The sequence below is a fragment of the Ovis canadensis genome, chromosome 6 (genome assembly GCF_042477335.2).
Source record: "Ovis canadensis isolate MfBH-ARS-UI-01 breed Bighorn chromosome 6, ARS-UI_OviCan_v2, whole genome shotgun sequence".
Lineage (NCBI taxonomy): Eukaryota > Metazoa > Chordata > Mammalia > Artiodactyla > Bovidae > Ovis > Ovis canadensis.
In genome coordinates, this window is record NC_091250.1 from 87,645,246 (window position 1) to 87,656,198 (window position 10,953).

Consider the following 10,953-nt stretch of genomic DNA (forward strand, 5'->3'; position numbering starts at 1 on the left):
TAATAGACCATAAATAATGTAAAACTGTAAACCCTCACTTTCAGTCATGACTCTTAATATTTTCCTTTCTGTACTCTTTTTTGCCAGAAAAGAAGTTGTAAAGCAGGTTGTCGGGAATTTCACCATACCTTCTGCCCCCATGTGTTATGACAGTAGGGAACCAAGCAAGCGAGCAGCTAGTAGAGGAAGCCTCAGTAGTTAGGAAAATCTATATTCTGTGCAGCACAGCCTTGCATAATTGAGATTAGATTTTTTACACTCTATCATCCATCTTAGACTCACAGACTATTAGAACTAAAAAATATGTTAGCATATTGGAGAAAAATGGAAGATCAAGCACATATTATATATTTAATTTCCTTCCCTCCAAATTCTTCCAAAATGACAGTAAAAAGATAGTGTTAAGATACACAAGATGAAAAGGATGAGAGAAGAAGCATAGCAACAAAATACTGTAAGCCTGAAAACAGTGAATGAATGGTAATTGACTCAGATACCTCACTTAGACCTAAATCCTGAAGCTGCAGAGGGAAAGCTGAGAAGCAATCCAGTTCCATTACAGAATGCCAGGAAGATCCAGATCAAGGGTGGCAGCACCAAGTGCCTCTGAAATAGGGGCAAACAGAGGACAATTGAGGGAATGAATTGATTTCTGTTTAAGAAGCAATTAGACCCTCAGATCCCTCTCTCCCATTCTATGTAGCAGATCAGATGTTTCTCCACCACCCCATACAAATTCTGGAAGTTTACTCTGTGGAGATAGAAAACAGAGCTTCTGGACTAGGGGACGCTCAGCCCAGGTGAGAGAACCTCAGTACTCAGAAGTGCTAACAGAATGTATACTGAATGTTGACAAGATCCTACACACAGCCCTCCCCAATATCTTTTTCTGAATGAGCTCCAGTTGAAGGGAATCAGGGCTATATCTTTGAAGCAGGAAATTGGAAAATATTTTTCTAGAGAACCCAGCGTTCTTGCCTGGAGAATCCCAGGGACTGGGGAGCCTGGTGGGCTGCCGTCTATTGGGTCACACAGAGTCGGACACTACTGAAGTGACTTAGCAGCAGCAGAGAACCTGGGTAGTAGTCCAAAATAATATCTATAGATTCAACAAATTTTTCCGGCCAGGTCATCCATTGGTGAATCTCATAGTCAACAAACCCAGAGCTTCCAATCTGCTCAGAGCCCTTAAATATGAGCAGACAACCAAGGATCACCAGATCACCAAAGGAAAGTCTGTGGCACAAAAGACAGAAACTAAAACAAAGGAAGAGGTTGGGGGGAGCCAGCTTGGGAAAAAAAGAGACCCTGGAGGCAAAATAATGCCTTAAATAGATGTAGTTAAAGTGCCCAGACAGAAAGGAAAATTTATTTCACCCAAGAAAAAGAACAAGGCACTATCCAACTTCAAGACTTACTATAAATTTACTTAGTAATCAAGACAGTAAGGTATTGGTGAAAGAATAAGCAAAAAGACCAATGGATCAGAATCGAGAGCCTAGAAATAGACCCCTATAAATACAGTCAACTGATCTCTGAGAAAGGAGTAAAGATGGTCTAATGGAGCAAAGATAGTCACCTCAACAGACGGTGCTGGCACAGGTACACATCCACATGCAAAAAAAGGCGTATAGACACAGACCTTACACCTTTCACAAAAACTAACTCAAAATGGATCATAACCTAAATGTAAAACACTAAACTATTAAACTCTTGGAAGATAACAGAGGAGAAAACCTAAGTGACCTCAGATACAATGCTGTCTCTTTAGATACAACATCAAAGACAAAATCCATGAAAGAAAGAATTGATCATCTGGACTTCAATAAGATTAAAAGCTTCCGCTCTGTGAAAGACAATACCTAGAGAATGAGAAGACAAGCCACACACTGCAAGAAAATACTTGCAAAAGACACATCTGATAAAGGACTGTTATGCAAAATATATGAAAACTCTTAAAGATCAACAATAAGAAAAAGACCAACTCAATTTAAAAATGGACAAAAGACCTTAACAGACACCTTACCAAAGAAGATATACAACCGACTCATAAGTATATGAAAAGATACTCCACATCATATGTCACCAGGGAAGTGCAAATAAACAATGAGCTACTACTACACACTTATTAGTGTTGCCGAAATCCACAGCATTGAACGAGAACATGAAATGCCAACAAGGATGTGGAGCAACAGGAGCTCTCATATACTGCTAGCGGGAATGCAAAAGTGGCACAACCACTTTTGAAGACAGTTTTTTCTTACAAGGTTAAACATATTCTTACTACACAATCCAACAACAATGCTCCTTAGTATTTACCCAAAGCAGCTGAAAACTTATACCCACACAATAACCTGCATAAGATGTTTATAGCAGCTTTGCTGATAATGGCCAAAATTTGGAATCAACGGTGATGGCCCTCAGTAGGTGAATAGATAAACTGTAGTACATCCAGACAATTGAATATTTTTCAGTGCCAAAAAGAAGTGAGCTATCAAGCCATGGAAAGACATAGAGACATAGAGTAATCAAAAAATGCATAATACTAAGTGAACGAAGCTGGTCTGAAAAGGCTCTATGATTCCAACTGTTAATATATGACATTCTAAAAAAGATGAAACTATGAAGGTAATTGATCAGTGGCTGCCAGGGGTAATGGTGGGTGGGAGGGGAAATGAATAAGCAGAACACAAAGGATTTTTAGGGCTGTGTAAATACTTTGGACAATATTACAGTGATGGGATTTGTCATTAAGCATTAGTCCAAATATAGGGTGTACAACACCAAGAGTGAACCATAATGTAAGTTATGGACTTTGGGTGATTATGATGTCAACGTAGGATTATCCTTGGTTACACCAAGTACCACTCTAGTAATGTTGATGTTGGGGGATTATCCTTGGTAACACAAAGTACCACTCTGGTAATGTTGATGTGTGAGGGCAGGGAGTATATGGAAAATCTCAGTACTTCCCTCTCAGTTTTTTTGTAAACTTAAATCTGCTCTAAAAAATAAAGTCTTCTAAAAAAGACAATGTTAAAAAAAAATAGGTTCTTTTGAAAAAGAAACATGAATGTTTGATACAATCAACCAAAATTTCTTGGAAATTACATGTATAGTTCAGTTCAGTTCAGTTCAGTCGCTCAGTCGTGTCCGACTCTTTGCAACCCCATGAATCGCAGCACGCCAGGCCTCCCTGTCCATCACCATCTCCCGGAGTTCACTCAGATTCATGTCCATTGAGTCAGTGATGCCATCCAGCCATCTCATCCTCGGTCATCCCCTTCTCCTCCTGCCCCCAATCCCTCCCAGCATCAGAGTCTTTTCCAATGAGTCAACTCTTCGCATGAAGTGGCCAAAGTACTGGAGTTTCAGCTTTAGCTTCATTCCTTCCAAAGAAATCCCAGGGCTGATCTCCTTTAGAATGGACTGGTTGGATCTCCTTGCAGTCCAAGGGACTCTCAAGAGTCTTCTCCAACACCACAGTTCAAAAGCATCAATTCTTCGGTGCTCAGCCTTCTTCACAGTCCAACTCTCACATCCATAGTAGCAGAAATGAAAGCTCAGTAGAAGGGCTAGAAGATAAAATTAAGGAACTCTTCCAGAAAGCAGAAAGCAAAAACATACAAAGTGCTCATGTCAGCAGCACATTTATTAAATCAGAATGATATAGAGATCAGTATAGTCCCACACAAGGACAACACACAAATTGGTGACACTTCTAATATTTTTTTTTTGAAAAGGAAGAACAAGTAAGGATGTGGAGAAACTGGAATTCTTGTGCATTGCTGGTAGCAATGTAAAATGGTCCAGCCACTATGGAAAACAGGCTGTTGGGTCCTCAAAAAAATTTAACTGTAAGTGTTACCACTTAACACATATGATCCAGCAATTCCGCTTTCACATTTATACTCAAAGAATTGAGAACAGGACCTAAACCAGATATTTGCATACTCATGTTCATAGCAATGTTATTCACAAGAACGAAAAGGTGGAAGCAACCCAAATGCACACTGACAGATGAATGGGCAAACAAAACATTGTATATACAAACAATGAAATATTATTCAACCTCAAAAAGGAAGAAAATTCTGACACATGCTACAGCAGGGATAAACCTTGAGGACATGATATCAAGTGAAAGAAGCCAGACACTAAAGGACAAATATTGTATGGTTCTACTTACATGAAGTTCCCAGAATAGTCAAATATGTAGAGATAGAAAGCAGAATGGAGATTTTACTAAGGACTGGGGGTCAAGGAAGCTTACACTTTAATGGGTACAGAGTTTCAGTTTGGGATGATGAAAAAAATTCTGGAGATGGGTACTGATAATGATTGTACAACAATGTGAATATACTTAATTCCATTTAACTGTATGTTTAAAATGGTTAAAATCTCAGGTATATTTTACCACAATTTTAAAAATGAGAAATTTAAGCATATAACATAGAGACACAGGGGCAAATATTAAAAGAAATAGAAGTTGGAAGTGTTTTCCTTTGAAGATGGAAAGTGGTGCGGGAAGGGATGCTGTTTTCAAACAAGCTTTGTAAAACTATTTATCTTTAAACTATGTGCATGTAAATTTTTGATAATACTTTAAACAACAACCCTAACTAATTAGAAAAAAAAATTTTAATTCTTCAATTTTACAGACAACCAGATCATAGAGAGAGTAGAGTCTTTGGCCAAGGTGATCTAAAACAGTGAATAGCACATTAAAGAGTTGAACCAACATATTCTAAATCAAAGTTCAGCATCTCATCATCACAGCACAGTGCTCAGTATTCAGTCATGTCCTACTCTGTGAGACCCTTTGGACTATAGCCCACCAGGCTCCTCTGTCCATGGGATTTTTCAGGCAAGAATACTGAAGTGGGTTCCCATTACCTCCTCCAGGGGATCTTCCTGGCCCAGGGATCAAAACTGGGTTTCTTGCATCTCCTGCATTGCAGGCAGATTCTTTATCTGCTGTGCTATCGGGAAGCCCATCACAACACATGGTACCTTATGATAGCATCTCCCTGAATATCTTAAACTTCTGGGAGTCTTGACTTAAGCCTTCCTAAATTATTTTTCTGCATGTTTTATTGAATGTACAATAATACTACAGATTTTCCTGTTTTTCCTAGCATTATTTGTTAAAAGTAAATTTTTTTCTAATCCAGACACACATTTGAAACAAAATACATTTCCAAATCTGCTCCTCTAACCTCATAATTCAAACTGAACCGGATTTTTTGAATCCTGCTTTCAATGTTGTTCTGAATAGCCAGAAAGTCTTTGCTATTGATTAAAAAAATACCATCCTATTTTGTTACTGAGTCTAAAACCTAACCATGGTGACCTTTATGGAAACAGAAAACATTTCCACTTCAATTAAACTCAAATCACCTGTTTAATGTTAATTTTAATGTTAATTTTTTCTCATTAGAAAAATGATATAATTAAAAAGAGTAGCTACACTAAGCAATGATATATAATTTACCAGGCTTCATTCACACTTTAGAATAAAACTACATGTGGACACTTCTTCCACAATAATCCATCAGTTATAAGTTGAACACATACTAATGAGTATGTTTAAAATAATTTTTTAAAGAACCGTAAAGATCTGTCATAGGCATGTCCTCCAACACTGACAAAAGTGCCTTTTCCCAGAATAATGTATTTGATAGGTCATCAGTCTTAGAACTCTATAAATAAAATGTATTATGATTTTAAGGTATCACTCCTTGTTACAGTAGTGTTACAGTAGTGTAAATTTTTGTGTGTGGTTTCTAATCTTATGTGACTGCCTCAACCAGGTTGGATGGGCCTGAAGGCAAGGTGGCCCAGACTGAGTATGTAATAAATGCTCATTCAGCATTTAGAGTGGCTAAATAATGAATCAGAGTATGGAATCCTGGAATGTTAAAGTGGAATGTGTCCCAGGGATCTACAGATCTAACTTCCTCTTTTTACAGTTAAGGAAATACTGAAGAAACACTTGAGTGTGAACACTTGAGTGTGTACACTTATGTCATACATTTCATGTGCATTTGCTCATGGCAGCCCTACTAGACAGAGAAGGAAAAAGAGTCAGAGAAGTTCAGTAACATGCCCGAGGTCACACAGGTAGTCAGTGCTGACACTGGGACTCTAACCAAGGTGATAGGAGACCAGAGCATGTGCTTTGATGAAGCCCACAGACAAATGTCTACTGATTTATGGTGATCTTATAGCTTTGTCAGCAAATCTGGAAAACTCAGCAGTGGCCACAGGACTTGGAAAGGTCAGTTTTCATTCCAATCCCAAAGAAAGGCAATGCCGAAGAATGCTCAAACTACTGCACAATTATTCATCTCACACGCTAGTAAAGTAATGCTCAAAATTCTCCAAGTCAGGCTTCAGCAATACGTGAACTGTGAACTTCTAGATGTTCAAGCTGGTTTTAGAAAAGGCAGAGGAACCAGAGATCAAATTGCCAACATCCGCTGGATCATGGAAAAAGCAAGAGGGTTCCAGAAAAACATCTATTTCTGTTTTATTGACTATGCCAAAGCTTTCGACTGTGTGGGTCACAATAAACTATGGAAAATTCTGAAAGAGATGGGGATGCCAGGCCACCTGACCTGCCTCTTGAGAAGCCTGTATGCAGGTCAGGAAGCAATAGTTAGAACTGGACATGGAACAACAGACTGGTTCCAAATAGGAAAAGGAGTACATCAAAGCTGTATATTGTCACTCTGATTATTTAACTTATATGCAGAGTACATCATGAGAAACACTGGTCTGGAGAAAGCACAAGCTGGAATCTAGACTGCCAGGAGAAATATCAATAACCTCAGATATGCAGATGACACCACCTTTATGGCAGAAAGTGAAGAGGAACTAAAGAGCCTCTTAATGAAAGTGAAAGAGGAGAGCGAAAAAATTGGCTTAAAGCTCAACATTCAGAAAACTAAGATCATGGCATCCAGTCTCATCACTTCATGGCAGAGAGATGGGGAAACAATGGAAACAGTGGCTGACTTTATTTTTCTGGGCTCCAAAATTACTGCAGATGGTGACTGCAGCCATAAAATTAAAAGACACTTACTCCTTGGAAGGAAAGTTATGACCAACCTAGAGAGCATATTAAAAAACAGAGACATCACTTTGTCAGCAAAGGTCCATCTAGTCAAGGCTATGGTTTTTCCAGTGGTCATGTATGGATGTGAGAGTTGGACTAGAGGGCTGAGTACAGAATTGATGCTTTTGAACTTGAGAGTCCCTTGGACTGCAAGGAGATCCAACCAGTCCATCCTAAGGGAAACTGATCCTGGATGTTCATTGGAAGGACTGATGTTAAAGCTGAAACTCCAGTATTTTGGCCACCTGATGTGAAGAGCTGACTCATTTGAAAAGACCCTGATGTTGGGAAAGATTGAAGACAGGAGGAGAAGGGGATGACAGAGGATAAGATGGTTGGATGGCATCACTGACTCAATGGACATGAGTTTGGGTGGACTCCAGGAGTTGGTGATGGACAGGGAGGCCTGGTGTGCTATGGTTCATGGGGTTGCAAAGAGTCGGACGTGACTGAGCGACTGAACTGAAGTGAACTGATAGCTTTCTGCTGACAGAGTCAGACCTAGAGTCAGATTGGCTGACTGCCCAGGGCAATAGCTCATTGTCAGATCCATTAGTACATGTATTAAGTTAAAAATGAGTTTCTGTCTGGTGATGCTCTTGACTAAATTCCTCATTTTTATATAGTAAAATTTGAGAAGACTGTGCATGTAAATTACTCCTGCAAAATGGTTTCTCTGAAACACATATCTTGGAACTGAAACGTGTCAGCTTTGATTCTCTTTCATTTCTTAAATAAGGCAACAGAGGCTCAGAGGGAAGAAACAAATTCAAGATCATACCACAGCTAAGGGAAGACAGGGCACTGGGACTGAGTCTTCTGTCTCCTGAAGCAGGGCTATCCTGCCCCTCCATGCTCCTTCACCTAGCACAACACACTCTTGTTCCATGTGTTAATAGAGACCTCTGTCTCACGTGCTCTATAAATCCATGTTCCAGACATATGGTCATGGAACTTTTCATCTCTCCAATTACTTTCATTTGTATTTACAAATATTTCCAACCTCTGATTTACTCCTTATCATTAATAGATGGGAAAATGGAAGCAGTGACAGATTTTATTTTCTTGGGCTCCAAAATCAGAACAGACAGTGACTGCAGCCATGAAATTAAAAGATATTTGCTCCTTGGAAGAAAAGCTATGACAAACTGAGACAGCATATTAAAAAGCAGAGACGTCACTTTGCCGACAAAGGTTAGTACAGTCAAAGCTATGATTTTTCCAGTAGTCATATAAAGATGTGAGAGTTGGACCATAAAGAAGGCTGAGTGCCAAAAAATTGATTCTTTCAAATTGTGATGCTGGAGAAGACTCTTGAGAGTCCCTTGGAGAACAAGGAGACCAAACCAGTCAATCCTAAAGGAAATCAACCCTGAATATTCATTGGAAGGGCTGATGCTGAAGCTGAAGCTCCAATAGGTTGGCCGTCTGATGGGAAGAACTGACTCATTTGAAAAGACCCTGATGCTGGGAAAGATTGAAGGCAAAAGGAGAAGGTGGCAGAAGATGAGATAGTTAGATAGCATCTCTGACTCATTAATAGCAAATTAATAGCACATTAATTTGAGCAAATTCCAGGAGATAGCGAAGGACAGGGAAGCCTGGCATGCTGCAGTCCATGGGGTCACAAGGAGTCAGACACAGCTTAGTGACTGAACAACCACATTACTTTCTACATCAAATGCAATTTATGTGCATTCTCACATGGTCTCTTTGCCACTTGTCACTTGAAAAATCTAGCCCCTGCCACCATTGCCTCTCCTCCAAGCACTGCTGAAGTCAAGTCCTTCTAAGCGGAAGACTGGAGGCTAGTGTGACTTCCATCATAGCAGAGCCACGGCAGCTCTTACAGACTTACAGAGGCTCTGGGCTGCGAAGCATGGGATACAAATTTCCCATTGGGTCTACAATGGGGTCAAGCAACACAACAAAAACGGGGCAAATTTTGACCGATGAGAGTCCTAAGGAGGAAACCAACAGATAAATTCACTTCTTTCTCACAAAGAACTGCTTCAACATGCAGGGGCTCCAAATGGCCCACCTGGAGACAGCTAATGGGACCATAGTTCCAGCTGTTTTCTTTTGAAGCCAGTGGCCAGGGCAGTAATGATCCACCCTCCCTCTCTGCCTCACACACCCTTTTCCCTCACTCTTGCTGTCCAGGGATTGCACCAGCCTCCCCCTAACCCTGCCCCACAATAAAACATTCACATGAATGTCTTGGGCTCTGTATTTCAGCCAACTCATATCATAAGAGTTCAAATTCTGGAGAAGCAAATTTCTAGAAATTAAAAATACCCTTTCACAATGTCAGCTGGCAAGTATTGGGGGTAAATGTTTTTTGCTTTTGCTTTTTTTTTTTTTCCTGAGATCTCCTGGTGGAGAGGCAATGGTGTGGGGGGACAGAGGAAGCAGAGAAGAGATAGAAAGTAACTATGATGCTCATCACAGGCCCCCACTTCTGTCTCCAGTTTAAAAAGTAGTTACATATCTTTGCTATCCACAGATGTATGATATTTAATAATGAACCTAAAATCTAGAAGAGAAAGTCTTCAAGTGAGATAAGGAGCTAGGTGTGTATATTCTTTTAGGATATCTAGAATACATAAGCAATCACTTCTATTATAGAGTCTTTGAATTGTTATTAAGTTCAGTAAATAGGGCAGAAACTCTCTTCTCTTTGAAATGTATATGTTAGCTACCCTCTCTGACCCCAAAGGAGGGAAGAGGTTTATTTATAGCTCAGAAAAGCAGCTTGAGGCCCTTGGAACTCAGAAATACCAGCCCAGCTATGTTTTTTACCAATAAATTATACTTTATTATTTTTTTGATGGAGATGTGTATTTTTTGGAAGTACAGTTGATTTACAACATTCTGCTTATTTCTGGTGTATAGCAAAATGATTCAGTTATATATATTCTCATTCATATTCTTTTCCATTATGGTTTATTATAGGATATTGAGTATAATTCGCTGTGCTATACAATAGGACTTTGTTATCTTTTTATATATGGTAGCTTGTATGTGCTAATCCCTAACTCCTAATTTATCCATCTCCCCCCTTCCCCTTAGGTTACCATTAGTTTGCTTTGTGTATCTGTGAGATTGTTTCTGCTTCATAAATAAGTTCATTTCTGTCATATTTTAGATTCCACATATAAGTGATATGATATGATAGATGTTGCCTGACTTCCTTCACTCCATATGACCATGTTGCTGTGAATGGCATTATTTATTCTTTTTATGGCTGAGTAGTATTCCACTGTATTCTGAGATGCACACCACGTCTTCTTTGTCCATTCAGGGACATTTAGGTTGTTTCTATGTCTTGGCAATTGTAATAGTGCTGCTATTGGGGTACATATATCTTTTGGAATTAAAGTTTTCTCTGGACACATGTCCAAGAGTGGGATCACAGAATCATGTGACAACTCTATTTTTAGTGTTTTTTTTTTTTCCCAGATGTTCCAGCTGGTTTTATCTTTTATTTATTTTTTTTAATTTTTATTTTTACTTTATTTTACTTTACAATACTGTATTGGTTTTGCCATACTTTGACATGAATCCACCACGGGTGTACATGCGATCCCAAACATGAACCCCCCTCCCACCTCCCTCCCCATAACATCCCTCTGGGTCATCCCCGTGCACCAGCCCCAAGCATGCTATATCCTGCATCGGACATAGACTGGTGATTCAATTCTTACATGATAGTATACATGTTTCAATGCCATTCTCCCAAATCATCCCATCCTCTCCCTCTCCCTCTGAGTCCAAAAGTCCGTTATACACATCTGTGTCTTTTTTCCTGTCTTGCATACAGGGTCGTCATTGCC